Consider the following 22210-nt stretch of genomic DNA (forward strand, 5'->3'; position numbering starts at 1 on the left):
CAAATGCTTTAGTTTCCAGGATGTACTTACTGTATTAAACAGAATTTATGCATATGATTTATCATGGCCTGAAAAAAATTAATTATTACACTAAAAAAACAATTTTGACTTACATTATAATGGAATTAGTGCAAAGTAATTGTTTGTACATTTTTATCTTTTGACAAGAGGAATAACCATCTTGTAGGAGTAGGTAGATTCCATTTCTCTTAGAATTGAACTGTAGACAAAAGCAGGTGATATGTTATCTAATGAGAGAAAACAATAGACTTTGCACATGCACTAATAAAAATATATATTTAAAAAATACATTTTTAAACATATAAAATGTGTTAACTTGACAACATATACATAATTTGTTATCAATTATCTTTATCTTATTTATACCATTCCTACTTTCTTGGACTCACATATACTTTCCTCTAAGATGAATCCTAGATACACATATATTTGAAATAGTTTTTATTTACATTGATTTATTTTCTTGTCTAGATTCTCAGCAAGAAGGAGAAATAAGCTTTCCAAAGATTAAAGTTGATATAATTATTGAAGACAGAATCCTATTCGAGATGGGTCTGCTGAATTCAAGTTTACCTTTCTCTTTTCTCCTGATGTTGTGATTTGAAAAGCACTTGAAGAAGCTTCTGTTAACTGACATCTGCCTGAATCGTGTGTAACTAGACTGAATGAGGCCTTACAGATCAATGATCATAAGTCTAGCTGGCAGACTTACATTTCATGGAATCATAAGAGAATATTGAAGTAGCTTCAAACTTGTATAAGTGGAAACTGTGCCTACAGCACATTCTTAGCTATGGCAAATGTTTCCAAAACCTCTTCTCTAACAAAAAGAGAAAAGCACATATTGAAGAGTGGAAAAGGATATTTTATAACAGTCAGAAAATTTCAAAAGAGCTGAGGAATAAAAAGAGAGAGAGGTACCAGGTAAGATTTCATAAAAATCAATCATACACAATAAGTGGAAACATTTTTGAATTTAGCATATTTTTATTTCCTTTGGTATTTCTCCTTTCTCATTATAACTTCTCTGCCATAATAAAATCTTGTTGATTGTTTTTGGAACTAGATTTTCTAATCCTATGGAAAGCCCCTAACAAAAATACCATTTTAAAACACGTAATAGAGTACAATCAACTAGATCTATATTTAGATTACTTAGCATACATAATTAATAGACCATTTCTTATTGTTTATTTTATAATTTGTTATTGTTATCCGGTATTTACTTTTAATATATATCTAATTCTTTATATGTCTGCCTTTACATATTTTACCATAAGTTGCTTAAAAGAAAGAATTATATCTTAATCTTTATATTTATATCTCTACTGCAGAGTAATATTACTGGTATTTAATAACTTACCAATATCTTTGTATTGATTGAGTGTTTCTCGGTAAAATCCAAGATATTACCAAAAGGGGTGCTCTGTTTTATTTGTGCACATTACTTTTATTTAAGTAGACATGAAGGAGTCATTTAAATTGTGTAGAAGCTCCATCACCAGAGCAAGTAGCTGTGGTTTTTTATTTGTTTCTGTTTATCTTTGTATTTAGATATAATATTAAAAACATAAAGAAAAATAAACAGAAGAAAAACAAAACACCAAATTTGTATACTGTGGGGATGAAAGTTGTTTGCTTTATATAAAAGTGCTTGAAAAGTAAGAATAATTTTTTTTTCTCTTTTCCCTATCATGTAAATTGACCACAGTAGGTCAAATAAAGATAACTTCAAAATTAGTGTCTCTGTAGAAGTACTTGCAGTTCATTGCCATGCAAATGAAAATGATGCAAGGGTATATACTAAATGATTAGTAAGAAAGTATTTACTCAAGAAATATCTTTTGAAATTAACACATCAATTACATTTTTGAAAATGAAATTGGTGTCTCAGTACCAAGATACTAGAGTCACACAGTTATATAGTTTATAGAATAGTTTATCTTACACAACTATTTCCACAATATAAAAATTATTTATTCTACTCAAATAATTTATATTATTCATACAGATTGGACATCAAACAAAAGTGATATACAATCAAAACAATTAATAGATGATTCAGATGTACGTATGGATTCAATAATTCCAAATAACTGCAGTTCATTTAATGAAAAAAATTAAGTAATATAAAGTTCATTTAATATCAAAACATTTATGAAGCTATTCCACTTGACACTAAACATTCAAATGAAAACAATGCTTTTCATAGCTGCAGACAAAAATGTTAAAACCATTAACACAAATTCATAAAAGGAAGGACATCTAAATATAATTGTTCATCTAGAGAATTTTATATGATAAAAATAATTCTATCATAAATATTATACTTGATAGAGCAAATTTAGACACATATTTTGAATGTCAGAAATTATAGTCATTCACTTGCTATCATTCTTTGTATTTAAAAGTGTACTCAGTCCATGGCTCAGCCAATACAATAACAACAGAAAAATATATAAAGGGAATACATGGGGAACAAATAAGTAAAAGTGTTATTATTTGCAGATCCCATGATAATCTATGGGAAACACGTTCAGAAGAATTGGTAGCACCAAAGGCTAATTACAATATAAGATAAATGTGAAAATATATATACCGTTTATAATAGTGACACTGTATGGTCAGAAGAATAAATACAACAGCATATGTACAAAGTTGTTACCAAAAATGTTACAAAATAATAATTGGAACTCAAAAGATACTTGAAAAAATAGATCAGTACCTGTGGGAAGGCCAGGAAAACCTCAATATTGGACATTATTTAAAGATTTTTTAGATAATCAAAATACTTAAATAAGCAAAATATTTGAAGAGTCAAGACAAATTATAAAATGTAGCAGTAAAATTCTTACATTTTTGTTTAGCAAATACATTTTGTACTTATTTACTTCCAGGCCTTGTTCTATAAAAATCAGCTCATTTAATCCTCCTTACAGCCCACTGAGGCATGCTGTTTAGTTTTACAGATGCTGACACTGGAGGCTCAGCAAGCTGCTGTAGCTTGTCAAAGGCCATACAGCTGGTTAGTAGTGAAGTTGCTATTTAATTCAGAAATCTATATTGGGAATCTGTAGTCTTATATTAATTAAATATTATTGAATGGGCACATGAATATAGAAATGAAAAATAATATACAGCATCCAGAAACATATCAAAGCACTTATAAAAATTGGCATAAAATAGGAGAAGGCATTGGTGAAATGCAGACTGATTAATAAGTAGTTTGGGAAAAATTGCCTTGATGTGCAGATAAAGAAATGAAATTCTTACCTCACACCAGATACAAATATGAAATATAAACTTCAGCGTCATTAAAGTGCTAAATATATGGGAGAAAACCTCGTATGATGAATACTTTTATTCCCTTTGGATATGCAAAGACATTTCCTAGTCCAGACCCAGTATTTACAATTCATAAAGAAAAATATACAATTGATACCATCAAATTGAACAGCTTTATAACAAAAGACACTATAAAGTGAACATAAAAACAAAAGACAAGAAAAAATATTGGCTATGCATATAATACAAGATTAACATCTGGAATTGATAACTATTTCTTCTTATATGACAATGGAAAATAATTGAATTTTTAAAAATTAGAAAATGTGGGTTACAGAAAAGCTGCAGGAAAAGATCTCACTGACTACAAAACATGGGAAAATAGACTTCATTGTACTAACAATTTGTGTTAGTTAATAGCAATTAATGAAATTCAAATTGAATATTGAAATGCCATTTTATAACATTAAATCTGTCCTGAATCAATAAGGTTAACAATGACTACAGTTGATAAGAATGTTGTGAGACAAGTATAATTGTGAAGTGATGTGCTTATTTCAATTAGAGTTTTGTGTAACAAGTAAGGTTTTAAAATGTGCAAATCATATCACTGAAGATTTCCACTAGTCAGTAGAATAAGAACATGCCATTTAAAATTATATGTCTTGATAGATTGCATATACTACTAATAGGATAAACGTGTTACATTTGTATAGAAAAAATGGTGATGATGGTAGTCTTTGGGATACATATCAGATTATTTAGATTGAGAATGGAAACAAGGTTGACTCATTTATCCATCATTTCCTATACTAATTATAAATCAATAAATTTAAAATAAATATTTATTTATTAAACAGTGACAAAATGTTAAAATATGTTAATTATATTTAGTGGCTCTCAAGGTGTTTCTTACATGATATGATGCACTTTTATGTATTGTAGTATTTTTAAGTAATTGACATTAATTACATTTCTATTCATACAACTGACCTCAGTACATTTTAAGTAATTTGAATGTTAATTTTTTAAAAAAATATTAATCAGGATTAATTTTAAATGCAAAAAAAATGAAAAAATAATACTAGAAAAATTAAAATTTGACTAATATGAAAACAAAAATTTAATTATCAAAAATGAAACAAAATGGGCCAGGTGTAGTGGCTCATGCCTATATTCCTAGCAGTGTGGGAGGCGGAGGCAGAAAGATTGTTTGAGGCCAGGAGTTTGAGACCAACTCGAGCAACAGAGTGAGACCTCCATCTCTAAAAAATTAGAAAAATTAGCCAGGTGTGGTGGTGTGCACCTGTAATCCCCAGGTACTCAGGAGGCTGAGGCAGGAGGATCACCTGAGCTCAAGAATTTGAGGTTGCAGTGAGATATGATGATACCACTGCACTCTTGCCTGGGCAACAGAGCAAAACCCTGTCTCTAAAAATTAAAAAAAAAATAAAAATCTTAGCAAAAATAATACAGTCATATTCATATTACCCCATTAGGAGCCAAAATTTGATATATAACATGCCCCCAAATATACACAAAAGATATACTGTATACTGCTCTGTATATCCAAATGCATATAAATTACATTAATCCCTTGGTATCCATGAAGATTGGTTCCAGGAACCCTCTGTGGATACCAAAATCTGTGGTTGCCCGAGTTTCTTACGTAAAATGGTATAGTGTTTGTATAGGACCTACACTCATATTTCTGTACATTTTAAATTATCTCTAGAGTAGTTATGCTATGTAAATGGATGTCAGGCTATTTTTATTTGTATTTTTTGTTGTGTTGTTATTTTTTATTGTTTTATTTTTCAAATATTTTCAATTTGTGGTTTGTTGAATTTGTGGATGTGGAACGCATGGATACAATAGGATGACTGTATATTTAAAAGTCATGCTACCAACTCTTTATCCCATTAATATTTTTTTTGCTTAATAGTCTTCATTTTTGTAGCAGTTTTAGGTTTACAGAAAAAAAAAAAAAATCAGAAAGTACAGGGTTCCCAGGTAATCATACCCATCCCAAAACAGCGTCTTCCATTATTACATCTTGAGTTAGTTTATTACTTTTGTTACAATTGATCAACCAATATTGGTATGTTATTACTAACTAAAGCGTATAGTTTGTATTAGGGCGCACGCTTTCTGATAAATAGCACTATGGGTTTTGATAAATGCATATCATTTATTCGCCATTGCAATGTGATACAGAAAGGATTTCAGGGCCAAAAATCCCCTGTGCTCCACCTGTTCATCCTTTTTTCTTTCTTTCAATCACTGGCAGCCACTAATTTTTTACTGTCTCCATAATTTATCCTTACCCAAAATGTCATAAAATTGGAATTATACAGTAGATAGCCTTTCAAACTGTCATATTTAACTTAGAAGCATGCATTTAAGGTTTATCCATGTCTTTTTGAGACTTGATAGCTCATTTGTGTTTAGCGAAAAATAATATTCTACAGTTTAGATGTACTGCAATTCGTCCATTTACCCATCCTCGGTTGCTTCCGGTTTTGGGCAATTATGAATAAATCTGTTATAAACATCCGTATACAGGTTTTTTAGTGTGTATATGTTTTCAACTCCTTTGGGTAAATACCAAGGATTGTGATTGGTGGATTGAACAGTAAAAGCATGTTTAGATTTATAAGAAACCGTCAAACTGTCTTCCAAAGTGGCTGCACCATTTGAAAATCCACTCGCAATGAGTGAGAGTCTGGTCACTCCACACCCTTACCAGCATTTGATGGTATCGGTGTTCTAGCTTTTGGTCATTTTTATTGTTGGGTAATGGTATGTCATTGTCATTTTAATTATTTTTATTTCCCTGATAGCAAATGATGTGGAGTATCTTTTCATATATTTATATGGCATGTATATATTTTCTCTAATATTAATCTCTTTGGCTGATTTTTGATCAGGTTTTTTGTATTCTTATTGTTGAGTTTTAAGAGTTCTTTGAATATTTTGGATAAAAGTCCTTTATCAGACATGTGTTTTAGAAATATTTTCTCTAAATATGTGGCATGTCTTTTCATTTTGTATATTTTTATTTTTATTTTTTTTCTAAGTTCACCTCAGAGGAGTAATGTGCCAACATTGTAACAAGTTTAAGGGAGGCACATCTCACACATGCGCATGAACACACAGTCATCATGCTCGTGCTTGTGAACTACAAAAGGATCGTGTCTTTTCATTTTTTTAAGAGTAGTTTTCTCAAATCAGTTGGTTTCTGTAGGGATCATCCCTGAGCAAGAATTGGCTTGAGCTCAGAGTCAGCGAAGCTGGACGTGCTTCTTGGGTCCAAAGGTCAATGGGTCCAGAACCTTGAGGCCAGAAGTCAATGGGTCAGACACGCCCGTTGACTGCTGAATGCTTCTTGGAGCTAAAGGTCAATGGCCTATTGAAATAGACAAACTGTTTCCTATGGCAAATAGCCAAGGTGTGTCTCATTGTCCTGCACACGGGTAATGAGGTCCAAAGGTTACGATGCAAACATTTGCCTTCCCTTGAGCAATTTCCATAAGAAATGGAACATGTCGCCTCAGGGCTCTAAAGATAGTCACATCCCAGGAAGTAGCTGCTGGACAATAGAAGTATAAAAATAAAGCGACTGGAGTTTTCCATACTGCAGTCTTTACCGTCTTCATGTGTGTCCGTGTGTTTATTCGTGTGTCTGTATGTATGTTTATGTGTTCATCCCCCGTTCTGTAATCGGGCCGTAACAGGTTTCACTTTTAATGAAGTCTTAATTCATTTGTCTCTCCTGTGTTCAGGGTGATAGTTTGCCAGGTAACCTCGGTTCTCTGAAGGAATCTGAGAGAGATGCTGATTGTACGCTTGTTCAGGTTTTTGTTCTTATTGTTAGGACAGGAATGATGATTTCCAGCCTCTTTACATGTTGTACTTGAAACTTGAAACCCAGGATTTTTTTGTGGTAATAACAAATGTAGTGTTATGGTGTGATGGACACAACAATAAGAGAGTAAATGTATAGAAACTCTATGGAAAATAATTGGAAATTGTACATAACTAGCAATATTTTTAAAAGCCCCCATCCAGTAGTCACTATGAAACCTCCATGAAAGCGGAAAATTTTTCTATTATTATATTACTAATGCTTAAGTCAGTGATGGCACAGAATGGTAAATAAATGAAAACAAACTACATTAATGAATTATCAATTAACATCTTAGAATATATCCTAAATAAATGATCAAAGGGGAAAACAATGACTTTATATTTGCCTCCTACAGCAAGAAAATATTAAAACATCTAAATGTCCCAATAAGGAGATGTTAAATTAATAGGTGCATATTCACAAGAAGAGAAATTATACAGCATTTAAAAATAACTTGATAAAATGACCATCTTATGCTGTTAAATGAAAAAAATACTAGATGTATTATGGTAGTTAATAGTTATGTGCTCATTTTAAAAAGCATGTTAAATAATATACTTCCATTTTTCTATGAATAGTGATTTCCTATGGATTTTTCGTCAATTGTTATGTAAAGCATCCACAATCTGGTAAATATTAGTTATAAAATATAACAATAATCTAAACTAATAAATGTATATTATTTCCACTATGAAATAAATATAATTGTGTAAAACAGAAAAAGAATATTAAGCTAATTTTAATACAAAGTAGTACTGATAATATAAGTATGGTTTTCCATTCATAGAAAGTATAAACTTAAAAATATTTTTGAGGAAAGATATTTATTCTCCATCAAAATATTTGGATTATACAAAAACAGTTACTAAAATATTGTTACATGTGTGCACCCGTTAGCACTCTTCCACATCTTTTATTGTGAAAAAATGATTATTTTTGATATTCATATTTTTATTAATTTAAATAATGAAATAATGGTAGACATTAAATGCAATATTAAAAAAAAACTTCCTTAATACCGTTTGCAAGTAAATTTTCTTTTCTCTCATCTAAACCCACTTAACAATTTTATTTTACAGTTTGGTAACTTTTCTCCACATGATTTTCAACTTTGTACCCTTGTATCAGAATCATAGAGATTTTTTCTTTACTCTCAGAGCTTTCCACCTCCACTCCATAAACAGTTTGAAGATTTTGTCTTGATTTTTTTGTTTTGTTTTATTATTTTTTTTTCCTGTTTGACCACAGTGTTAACTTTAAGTTTATGCTCTGTCAATTAGATTTGGCTAAATGACTGAGTTTCGTTTTTCATATGTTGTTATAAATACTTAAAGACATTTGAGTAGACAATAATCAGATCTTTATTTTAAAATGACATAAGTAATATGATTAATTTCCAAAAGTAAGAAAAAATATTTAATGTGCATTATCATATCTATTAATATTGATTTTGAAGATTTTAGAATATAAAATCTGTATTTTAATATAATTTTTACAACGGAGATTTCTTATTAGTTGATATTTCAATCATAGAAATATAAGATTTACATTAGAGTCATCAAACTACTCCTGTAACTATTCACCATCCTCTTAAAAATTTGACAATAGATTTTAATTATTAGTATTAAATTGATATTTTTCTTATCAAATATTATTTGTAACTAAAACATGAAATTTACAGCCTCAGAAACTATCAACAGAAAAGAAGCCAAACTCTGTGAAATAATTGAAAGAGGTTTATTCTGAGCCAAATTTGAGAACCATGAGAAGAAGCCACACCCAAGAAGTCTTGAACAAGTGGACTCCCTGTGGCTGGGTTACAGTTTGGTTTTATACATTTTAGGGAGACAGGGGTTACAGGTAAAGTCATAAATCAATACATGGAAGACATACATTGGTTTGGCTCAAAAAGGTGGGACATCTCAAAGCGGGGGCTTACAAGTCATAGGTGGATTTAGGGATTCTTTAGTTGACAATTGGCTAAAAGAGTTAGGCTTTATCCAAAAGACTAGGACCAGGAATCAGCAGAATGGAATTCTTGAGTTAAAATAAGGGTCTTCTATCTTTTATGTGATGCTATACCAGAATCAGTTTGGGAAGTAAATCACAACATAAAAAACCTGTTTACTGAGATTTTATCATTTGTAGGCATGACTCACTAGGCCCCCTTAGAAAGGAATTTGGACAAAAGAAAAAGATCAGAGTTTAGTCCTCAAAACTATAACAGTTTTTCACTGTTTTACATGATGTAAAATGAATATTTTAAGGTAAAGGCACTTTTAGTAACCAATATATTATAACATCTAAATCCTAATCAAACAAGGAAAACATTAAGAATTATTTGAGTATATTCAAGCAATAAAACTGTGTCTATTCCCTCTTGCATTTTTTTCATTTATAAGAGACATCTGATTTCTGTTTATTACTGAGTAAAAATGTACACAAATATTGCATTAACTTGCTTTCAACTAATTGAGTTACAAAGGACTATGGTATCCTAATCCTTATATTAAAAACCAATGGGGTGCCGTGGACTATTCGAGACAGTGTTTCCATGCCTGTGTCCTTTGCTGGATAGTAGAAATCATGGTAGTGAATGTCCTGTACAATGTGGCAAATCAAAATTATCAGTAGACAAACTGTAGTGTTTTAGCAAGCTGTGGAGAGCAGGAATATAGCTGACCTTTGAACAACACAGGTTTGAGCTGTGTGGGCCAGATTACATGTGGGTTTTCTTTCACCTTTGCTACCTCTGAGAAAGCAAAACCAACCCCTTCTCTTTTTCCTTCTCCTCAGCCTACTCAATGTGAAGACACTGAGAATGAAGACCTTTTTGATGATCCACTTCTATTTAATTGATAGAAAACATATTTACTCTTCTTTGTTATTTTCTTAATACATTTTCTTTTCTGTAATTTACTTTGTTGGAAGAATGCAGTTTGTTAAGATAATACATGCAACATACAAAATATGCATTGACTGCTTATGTTATCGCTAAGGTTGCTGATCAACAGTAGCTATTAGTAGTTAAGTTCTGAAGGAGTCAAAAGTTACATGCACATTTTTGGCCGTGTGGGCGGTCAGTGCCCTGTACCCTGACGTTGTTCAACATCAACTATAGTTACAAAACAAAAGTAATAAAATACTTGACAAGCACAGCCTGGATAGTGAAAAGAGGTAATAAATTTTTGACACAATTTCATTATATTTAGAAAAATCTAAGATGTTAATATTAAAATGTAAATGTGATTGTATAACTAGACAGCCTGGAAGTGATAGAAAGAGAAAATAATGTTTATTAAAATAATTATTTGTAGCATGCATTTGACATTAATTCCATCGGGCCTTCGGTAGCCTAAGGCATAATCTTACATAATGTGTGACAGACAAATGGGTACTTTCAAAGAATGAAAACATCACAATTTAACAAAACTATGCTAAGTTCAGTTATTTGTAGGGATAAGTGGAGTACTTAGTCAAGGTTATACAATGGTGGCAACTTAAAAATAAAAGAGTCTTTCATAAACTAGTTCTTATGCAAAATATCTTTTATTGAAGACATTGTAAGATGCACAATGCTACCCAACATAGAACCGCTGGTATTACATTGTGACAAGTGTCTTTTTTAATATTCGGCAATCTTCTGAAAGAATAAAACCTAAATTAGAAATGTTATATGGCACATTTTGGAAACCCAAAGAAAGGAAAAGTATCATAAAGACAATTTTCTCATACAAGAGAAAAAAAAATAGAACTTCAGGACAATGTAAATTATCACCTTTATACTTCGAGCTCAAAGGCAGATGCTATTTCTATACGGATGAATACTAGCCTGATTTTCTTACTCTCCTCTTGTCCTTTGGGTAGCTATTCTGCTATTCTTTAATATAAGTAGGATTAGGAAATCTGGCAGCTTCACTTAGTCTTCAGCATTTCTAAATTTACAATGACTTGATGAGTCTAATTCTTCTTTGTTTTCTTGGTCAGGACTACAAAGTTTCTTTTGGAAGTGAGTAGTTAATAAATGTTTGCTGAGTGGAATACTAATATGTAACTAGGTGTACTTAATAAGTATTATTTGTGTCAGTTGTGTATGTTCTTGATTCTACTTAATCATCTTTTAGTGATTGCATTTTCATTTATAGTATTTCATATATGTTATATCATCATTTGAGGGGCATTCCTAAAGTGCTCAAATAACTTTTACCTTTTTTCCTACTTTGTGTTGCTGCCTTCACTTTCCATATCTATACATATAAAACAGATATATGTGTAAATTGTATATGTGTGTGTATCTATCCAGCATGTGTCTGTTGAATACTTACTACATATTGTTATCTGTTCAAGATGCTGGTGGTGGATTAAACGGTAATACTGAATAACAACACTTTAATAGTACCTTATAGCTTAACTGAAAGTCTTTTGCATGTGCTATGTTATTTGCTCATATATACACATAAACATCAGACCACTTTCTTACTGAAAGATAATACAACTTGTGTGAATTTCTGTTTCTCACAAAAATATCTTTAAGGAAATGAAACACATCATGAAAAATAAAGATTGACAAATTGCATGTTTGATATTAAAATTAACACAGTTGAAAGTTTATAGACACCAAAAATAACAACACCACAAAATCAAGCAAATTTTCCATAGTTCGACTCAATTATTTGCAGTTTTTTCATGAAATAGATCTTTAAGAAACTTATATAATGATGTTTTTACTATTGGTAATTGTATTAGTATTCTTGGAGAAACAGGACCAATAGGATGTGTGTGTGTGTGTGTGTGTGTGTGTGTGTGTAAAGAGAAAAAGAGAGAGAGAGATGTACTGTAAGAAATTGGCTCAGTTATGAAGGCTGACAAGTCCCAGGATGTGCAGAGTGAATTAGCAAGCTAGAGACCCAGGAGAGCCGGTGGTATAGCTCCTGTCTGAAGGCTACCAGGCTTGATACCTAGGTAAAGATGAAATTTCAGTTTGAGTTCAAAGGCAGGTAAAAGCCCATTATATCCCCATTCCAAGGGAGTCAAATAAAGGAATTCTCTTACTCCAAGGAGGGTTGAGATTTTTTTGTTCTGTTCAGGTTTTCAATTGATTGGATGAAGACCACTCACATTAAGGAGGGCTATCGGTTTTACTTAGCCTACCAATTTAAATGTTAATCTCCTCCAAAATACCCTCACTAAAACACCCCCCAGTGATGTTTGACCACATAGATAGGCATCTGTGGCCTAGTCTAGTCAACATACACAATTAACTACCATAGTAATTAATGATTATTTTATCTACTGTGTCCATGAAAACCATAAGCCAGCAATTATCTAATAGAAGAGCTGCTCAAAATGGCATGACTGTCTACACTTTATGAAATTAAAGTTTTGAGTAATTGACATGTTTGATAAAAGAGCAAGTTTCTTTTCTTTCTTTTTTTTTTAATTTGGTAAAGTCCAGTTGAAACATTCTCATGTAATTTTTAAGTTGTGTTGTAATAGCTGTGAAAAACTGTCTATTTGTCCAAATGGCTTTATATGGTTTTAGGTGTAAAATGGATTACAATATGCATTAATATGGTAGGTAGCACCTGCTAAACAAATATTACTTTTAAAAAATGGTTTTACTTTTTATTAGAAAAAGGTATACACATCCAGGACACATTCTGATTGCCTTGATATTGTCAGGATTGGTTTTGAAAGGGAGACATTATCCTGATTCTTTGGCTCCTTGCTTGGAAGAATCACAAGCAGGGCCTATGTGAGGGAGTGATGACAGACATGAAGCACTTCCACACAAGCAGCTTTTATTACAAAGTGAAAGGAAGTTCCCGAGAAAGGAATAGGTCTGTCCCTGTGAATGGAAAAGACCCTGAGTTTAAAGACAGAGTATAGAAAGTATAGTACCCTCTCAAAGTCAGTAGAAAGCAGACTCCTCCAATAAGGAACAGTGTCACCTGGGGGCAGAATATTCATGTCTCTGTGAGGAAGTGGATTGAGATTCCCAGAATCATGTACCCTCTCATTTTTGCTCCTTGAATGGCTAGTTCTGGAACTGTCATAGTGCTAGGAGATGTGCTTTTTTATTATGTTAATGGGAAAAGGTTACCAGTGGACAGGTTCTCAATTCCTCTGCACATGCCCTGGGATAGAGAAAATCCCTAAATCACCATTTTCTGCTGCTGTGGTTTCTACTCTTTATCCAAATTGGTCCGTGCCACCCGCATACCCTCATCTCTACCTAATAGATATGAGTTTATCTCTGAAATTCCCCTAAAGCCCATCCTCCCAAAATTTAAATAAAATAAATACGTTTTTAAAATCATGCTCACACACACACACACACGCACGCACACAAACACAATAATAGTGGATAAAAGACATCATCAAACCCAGAAATGTCATACAAATTTTGGAAGATGTATAGAAGAAAAGGATCTGACTTGATCTAAAGAGAGACTTGAATAGGTGTTTGAAGAGTTCTTATCTAAAGAAAGTGATTAACTACTTATTTATCTATCTATCTATCTATCTATTTAGCATGGACAGGGCTTTACTCTGTTGCCCAAGCTAGCCTTGAACTCTGAACTCCTGGGCTTAAGTGATCCTCTCACCTCTGATTACTTTAAAAATTATAGAATCTGACAGTGTATAGCACCTAAATGAAAAGGCAACTTGTAATACAATAGCTATGAGCTCCACATGTGCACAGATGCCAATCATCTTTTTAATGATTTCTTTTCTAAATACTAAAAGTGAATGAATCATAAAGATGAACCAAGCATTAGAAGAAAGCCTTTAAATATAAATAGAAAAAATAAATAAAAGATCAATATCCATAGATTGCCCTCCCATCTCTCACCATTTTATCCCTACTGTCATGCTCCAATAGCCTTCTTTTTCAACAATTTTTTATTTCCTCATGGTGAACACACTTTAAAGTGTGTGTTACTAAATAATATCATTCATCTATATGTTGTTTGTGTTAATTCTAAATATTATTCATTTTCTATTATAAAGATTAAGGTTTTCAGTTCTTTTTCACAACTAATGCTCTCATTTTTTATCTCTGTATCTCCCCCAAACTTATTATATTTTATTCAAATCAACACAGTGTTCATATTATTCTGAATGTGAAAGTACTATTATTTGTTGAACTAGGAGATGTATTTCCTGTTACATACAGGTTTTATTTTCTTTGTAGAGTTAATTATTATTTTCCATTTTCCTATCTACTTGTCCCTGTACCTAAGAGATCCTTCAAATGCCTGGCAATCTGTTTTTTATTAAGATTATCTTTAGTTGGTAAATCATAATTGTATATTTATGAGATACAACGTGTATATATATATATGTATATATATACACACACACATACACACACAATGTGAAATGATTAAATCTGGCTAATTAACATATCCATCACATTGCTTACTTATGTGCTGAGACATTTGAAATTTACTCATTTTTATTCTGAAATATATGAAATACTATTATTGACTACAGTTACTCTACTGTACAATGGATGTAAAAACTCTTATTGCTCTTGTCAATCTGAAACTTTATACATTTTGACCATTAATTCCCCATTCCTTTCTTCCTAGATCCCCCACCCAGCATTTGGTAATCATCATTTTACTCTACTTCTACCAGTTCAACTATTTTAGATTCCACATGTAAGTGAGATCGTACAGTATTTGTTTTTCTGCATCTGTCTTATTTCAATCTGTTTTAACAAGTCCTGCAGGTAATTTTGATAAAAATTCTAATATTCAGTGTTACTAGGTAATCAAACAATCCATGACTTTTTTCTTTTTTTCTTTTCCATTGGGAATATTCCACTTAGTTATTTGTGGTACCATTTTGATCTTTGACTTCTCATCAGATTCTCTGAGTGAGTCACCATGTGCCCCTGGAAAATGAAATTTTCCAAGGAAGGGGAAGAAGAGAACTGATTCCAGTTTCAGCATGGAAACTTCTAATTAATATACTCTTTCCTGCACTGTGCTTGTTTTGCCCAATTTCCTCATCTCTATTACCTCTTGAATGACATTTCTCCAATAAATAAGCTTTCTCTTTACCATTGAAAATATTCAAGGGAAGAGGTAATGGCCCAGCTGTGCAGGCTTACTGGGAAGTTCTGGGGACAACTGATCTGTGAATATACTTGCACATTTCATCCCTATGCTTTATCTCTTGTTTTCTAAAATACCTAGTGTTAGAAAAGTGCATTGTGAAATGTACACAAGATAATCTCTCTGTATTACTTTTGCTTTCTCTTGACCAATAAACTAAATAACACAGCAATTGATTTTTTTCTCTTGATTTGGGGTTTATGTTGATAGAATGTTGAAAATTATCTATTAAAGAAGTTATTTTTAGTTATCTGGTTGTTCTATTGCTAAAATAATTGACTCTGTTCACTAGACATATAATTTACCTTATGGCAAAATTATTTCTTTTGAGACACTTAGGTTTTGGAATTCAGGATTCGATAGTTCCTACACATATAATTATTGAATGTCTGCTATGTTACAGATATTGAGCTAGAAACAGGATTACTTTTTGTTGTTATCTCCCTTAGGAGAATTACAGTAAATTTCATATGAAACTACAGATACCCATGGGAAATAAAATAATAATGCAATTTGATACAAATGTACATTATTTTGTAATAGGAAGAGATCAATGGGAAAGGGAGTTACTAAAATGAATTTATCCAAGTGGAATGTGGATTTGGATGGAAAGAAAGAAGAAAAGCACATTCCAGGTGGTTTAAGAAATTTAAAAATTCATAATAAATATCTTTTTTTCCTACTTTCCTTCTACTATCCCAAATAATATTTTTATAATATATTCTGTATTATATCTATGTCTTGGATATTTCTACACTACATTTCCACTAGCATATATTTCTAAAAAAATTCTATATTATGTATTTTCTAAAATATATATGTATTTATATCAATAATGTATTTCATAAACATATCCTAATATAGTGTACACATATTAAATAGATATTTTCATACATACACCCATATGCACATGTGTGTGCCTGTTTGGGTATGTGTCTGTCCACACAGAGCACTGTACTAAGCCCTAAAATCTTTTTTCATTTAATTATCAACACAATCTTAGCACTAAAGTAACTCTCATCATTCTCATTTTTCAGGTCCAGAAGCTTTGACTTGTCCTAGGTTACACAGTTAATTAGTTAATGGAAAAGGAAGGATTCACACCCGGAAGGTTCAGCATGACCCAGATAACAAACTACTGTGCTAACCACAATTGCCTCTAATTCCAGTGAACCACATTAAATAAATAAATAATTTGAACACTTCTCCCCCTAAAAAAAATCAGCATGATTTGTGCTTTGGGGTACTAGGAACATTGAATTTTCTATCAACCTGGAAGTCAATCATAATTTTTTGAAAGCTGTTGAGTAGGTTGAGAAGGTGTGCGCTCCAAAAGGCAATTACTTGGGGAACAGCCAAATTAAAAAGGATAAACCTGAATGAGTCATAAATTGAAAGTGGTAGGCAAAAAGGGAGAATTTGGGTGGAAGCCAAAGAAACAGAGAAAAGTAGATAGTAGAAAATGCCAGTGTTGCTAGGCAAAGGCAGGAATGGACTGATTCCCTAAGGATTTTACACACAGCAAAAGCATCCGGAGATTATCTGGAAATTATTCCTTTTGAATAATTGAATTGGGAATTCCTGTAGTTTTTATTACTCTGTTTTTTTATTTGTAATTTCAAATATTTATCACTTGTTGATTATAAAATAAATCAATGTCATTAATTTTAATCAAAAAATTGAAATTTTAGATACTGAATGTCTATTAAGGATTTATATCAGGATTATTAACTCCCCATCCCCTCTTTGTACATTATCCCTCAAATACTAATAAAAATAAAGAAATATGGCAGAACTTTCATTTTAGCAGCACACTGAGTATTCCAAAACCTCCCTGCAGCATACCTCAATGTGCTGAATATTTTTTAAAAATCTTTCATTGCATGGCTTTAGAAAGTTAAAAAGCATAAAATCTAGAAGAAAGCACAAATTTAAAGAGGAAGCTCACAAAGAAGCTACAGTTGCCCTGAGGAACTATGGAAAATCTGGGAGGTTTTAGACTTTTGGTTTTAGTACAAGAACAGTACACGATATTGATGACTGATAAAGCAAACATACCAAGAACCCCAACTTAAAGCCATGACTCCAAAATCCAAACAATCAGAATATCTAACTGGAAGATAAATAGCAACCCTCCTAATACAAGGAAACAATAATCAAACTTAACTGATGAGAGAGTGTAGTACTGAGAGCTTTCCTTGACAAGTCATAATTTCAAATCTGATCCGAAGCAGGTTTGAGACCAGAAAAGACATTATATACAGAACCAAAAATCTCTAAAGCAAAGATTTTATGTAGAATTTCTGAGTACTGTCAAAACTCTACACACCTTGTAGTAGTAAATATAGCCTTCATTATAGCAACAGATGTTATCACAGCCTTTCAAATTTTCTTAATGATAGAGTGCCATAGTCAAGGACAGAATATAAGAAAATAAAATTACCAAAGAAACAGGCTACTGTGAGCAAAAGTTAACAAAACATAAACAAAAGAATCAGAATCAGATGTAGAGTATTAAAAAGCATGTTTAATATGTTTAAATAATAATAGGGAGTGTTCAAGTACGTGAAAGAAAGAAGGCTATCAAATTGCTGAATCTGATAGCACAATAACAAAATAAAATTTCTAGAAATGGAAAAAGTGCTCCTCTGATAAGACATATAGCAGAATAGGCACAAATGAGGATGGCATGAGTGAACCAAAGTACAAATTCAGTACAAAGAAGCAGAGATTGAAAAAAAAAAAAGATATAGAGAGGGTAAAATGAGTGATTTTGGTGTGTATCTACTCGGAGAACCAGAAGAAGCTGGTGGAAAAGCTAGACAAAATAAACTAGGATGGGGTCATATGAAAACTGACTTAAGATAAAACTGCTAATATTCTGTATCTTCATGAATCTTAGGCAGGATAAATGACTATAACTCCACACCTTGAATCATCCTAATGTAATTACAGAACATCAAAGACAAGACCATAAATAGACCAGAAAAAACTGCATAGGATCTTTAATGGAACAAACTTTATACTGAGCACTTCCACCAGACCATTAGTCAAAATCAGTGTAAAAATATCTTTAAATAGTATTTGCAAATTAACTTTAAACTTGCATAAAAATCAAACATGGTCAAAATCAGAAATAAAATAAGGACACTGAAGATAAAAATTTAAAACCTTATTGCCAACACACTTATAATCAGTAAGAAGGAGCAAAACAACCTAATGGGAAAATGAGCCAAAAATATGAAAGGGTAAACACCAATGGCCAAAAGTATAGGAAGAGATGGAAGGAGAGGAAATTAGTGAGTGACTTGGTAATACATATGGGATTTCCTTCCGGGGTGATGAAAATATTCTCAAACTAGATAATGGTGATGGTTACATAACACTCTGAATGTACTAAATTCCAGTCAAGTGTACACTTTAACATTGTTCAAATGGTAAATTTTATGTTACGTGTATTTTACCACAATCAAAATGATATTTACAAGGATATATTTCCAAAACAGTGTTAGTATAAAACTTCTTGAAGTTTATCTTGTAAATCATAATATAACAAGAGTTTCTGAATTCAAATCCTAGATCTGTATATATTCGTGTTGTAGTCCATTAAGGCTACTATAACAAAATACTATTAACTGGGTAGCTTATAAACAACAGAAATTTATTTCTCTCATTTCTGGAGGTTGGAAAGTCCAAGATCAAGGTAGATCTGGTGTCTGGTGAAGGTCCACTTTATGGTTCAAAGAGGACACCTTCCCCTTGTGCCCTTACATGGTGGGAGGGGTGAGGGGTCTATCTGGGCCTCTTTTCCAAGGACACTAACCCCATTCACGAGGGCTCTACCCTTATAACCATACAAGTCTCAAAGACCCCACCTCCTAGTGCCACAACCTTGTTATTTAGAATTTCAGCATATGAATTAGGGTGACACAAACATTCCTACCATTGCAACCTCTGCAATTCATGAGGCTTCCTTTTGCCTCAGTCTTCTTTTATGGTACAATGGAGATGATTATAATAGTAACTGCATTGTTAAGCTTAATCACATAAAAGGCATAGAAAACCCTAACATAATAAAATTTCAATTAAGTTTACCCAGTGTTAATTATAGTTTGTTACAATCATTAATATTATTATTATTACTAAGATCTTGCTTTTAATATTTTCCCAGCCTAATATATTCATATCAAGTGTTTGCGCCCCATTCTTTATCAATCAGTTTTTTTTTTTTTTTGAGACAGAATCTCTCTTTGTTGCCTGGGCTAGAGTGAGTGCCATGCCCTCAGCCTAGCTCACAGCAGTCTCTAACTCCTGGGCTCAAGTGATTCTCCTGCCTCAGCCTCCCAAGTAGCTGGGACTACAGGTGCGAGCCCCCCCACCCAGGTAATTTTTTTGTTTATTTCTATTTTTGGATGACTGCCTAATTTTTCTTCTATTTTTAGTAGAGATGGGGATCTTGCTCTTGCTCAGGCTAGTCTCCAACTCTTGACCTCAAGGGATCCTTCTACCTCAGCCTCCCAGAATGCTAGGGTTACAGGTGTGACCACCATGCCCGGTCTATCAATCAGGTTTTAAAGTAACTATTTTAGGATGACTTTCTTGAACTTTCATGTTACATTTGTATTTTTCCTCTCAACTTCCTCAGAGATGCTGTATAAAATATTTCCTTATGATTTATGCCATATTGAAATTATGTATTTTCCAATTTTGTCTCGTGATCACATGCCACAACACACACACACACACATTCACACACACACACTCTCTCTCTGTAAATTTGTATTTGCTCTATGGAACAGCGTCATCTACCTAATCGATGCACAATTTATTCTGTTTCTTTCACTGAACATATTTTCCATATAATATTAAAAATGTATTAACCTCTCAGAGTTCCTCATATTAAGGTAAAAAAACAACTTAATGCATTCATTTAGCAAATATTCAGTAGCACTAACTGTATGCACAGCACTATGGCTTTGATAATTATTTCTAATATTAATTATCAAAATATTTTTATAGTTCTATGGTTAGTATTTCAGTGTAGGTCGGAAAGGGCAAGTCTTTAAGATGCAATAGAAAACTTCAGAAGCTGTGATTAAAGTTATACCATACTGAATCCCAGCCAGGGCTTTTTTTCCCCCTGGAAAAAAAATTCCTCAAATGACAAAAAAAAAAAAAAAATTAGATTATTAAAACACACATGTTTTTGTGGCATGCTTTGCTGTCTAACCATATGCTTATCTAATACTTAAAATATGACTCAAGCAACTGGAATGATTAAAATAAAAGGCAGTACGATAACCATCAACCTGAATATTCTGTAATATCAGTTTGGCACAAAAGGTCACAGAAGTGGTAAGTTATATCAACATTTCGTTAATCTGTTAGGAAAGAAATGCTGAGAAATGCTGAAAAAAGGAAGCACAAGAAGTCATCATCCACACCCTTGTTCAGTTCTGAGGAAGGATACACACATATATTAACAATTGCTATTTATCAAGTTATGCAAAATTATGATGACATATATACTATTTTTAACTGATTTCATTTTGATCTCTATTTTTATTAGTGCTTGAAAATTTCCATGAATAATAACTAAATTGTTGTCAACACATTTTAATGATTATATACATGCACAGCAGTCATTTCATGCAGCTTTAGGGGGTAAAGATGCATCAATTAGTTATCTTGGCTTGATTTTATTTAAACAAATGATTTTCCATTTTGAGATACATAAAGCCATAATTTGTATTTCTATTGATGCATTTGCTTTTAAGAGCTCCTTTATTTTGCCCTAGCAATATATAATAAAATCAAAACAGTAAAGGCCATTGGGATAAAGGGGGACCCCATGAGTTCTTTCGAAACCAACATACATTTGTCAAAATCTCAATGGAGCTAATCAATAAGGAAAACAATATTTTTACTGATCTATCACTGAAATATTTGAAAATTTTATGACACAACAGAGAAACAAGTTTTGTTTTGCAAACTGAATTAGAGCTTTATAATCTGGGAGCATTTACATTGTGAGAGTGGCTTACATATCTACCAACATATTAGCTAGATTAGGAAATATTTTCATCCTCCAGAGGATGCCTAGGATGGCCACATCATGACTTGGGAGGCTTGTCCAATTTTCTAGTCTTTTTTAGAAATGATATAATTTCTTCCATGTGATATCGTGCTAAAACCTATGGGAGTCACCTGGGCTGCTGTGTTCTGCACAAAAGAATACATAAAATGGGCAGGAAGGGGCAAAATTTCAATCCCAGTTCTACTGTATCCACTAAGAAAAGCAGGCCATTCAGTAATTTATGTGTGCATTTTCATTGTACTTCATGTTTAATATCTACATAGAGTTTATCTGCCATGCTATGGAAATACAGAAAATTAAGATTTTAAAGATATAATAAACAATATTAATTATGATAGTGATAGCCAAAATTTCAGTGATTTCTTTGCTAGGCACTGACTTATATTTACTTACTTAAATTTCATTACTCTTCGAAGAGACAATTTCCCATAGTACTTTATCAATAAACATTGTCAGGCATTTACCATGATGATGTGCTCTGCAAGTTGCTGCAGAATACAAACATGAATAAGACCTAGTCTTTACTGAAAGAGCTTCCGATCTAGTAGTGGAGCCAAGTAACAATACCAAATCAATGGGCAGAATTCATTAATGAAATAGTGGAGGGGAAATATTATACTGTGAGATAAAAAAAGTAAGTGATTCTGATTGAGTAATCAAGAAACATCATTGAAACAACAACAAGATTGCCACTTTAAATTATATAAAAAATATGACCCAACACAGAACAGACAAAAAACAAGATGGCTGTGTTGAGGTCGCAATGGA

At 32.2% G+C, this 22210-nt stretch overlaps 1 non-coding gene across 1 annotated transcript; it reads right to left on the bottom strand.

Annotated features, from left to right (window-relative positions):
- Positions 1 to 6390: 6390 nt before the first annotated feature.
- Positions 6391 to 6499, bottom strand: LOC138400470 (small nucleolar RNA U13). The gene has a single exon (XR_011236348.1). It is a non-coding gene; the product is annotated as a small nucleolar RNA U13 (small nucleolar RNA).
- Between the last annotated feature and the right edge of the window lie 15711 nt (positions 6500 to 22210).

Source organism: Eulemur rufifrons, chromosome 19 (assembly GCF_041146395.1).
Source record: "Eulemur rufifrons isolate Redbay chromosome 19, OSU_ERuf_1, whole genome shotgun sequence".
Taxonomy (NCBI): domain Eukaryota; kingdom Metazoa; phylum Chordata; class Mammalia; order Primates; family Lemuridae; genus Eulemur; species Eulemur rufifrons.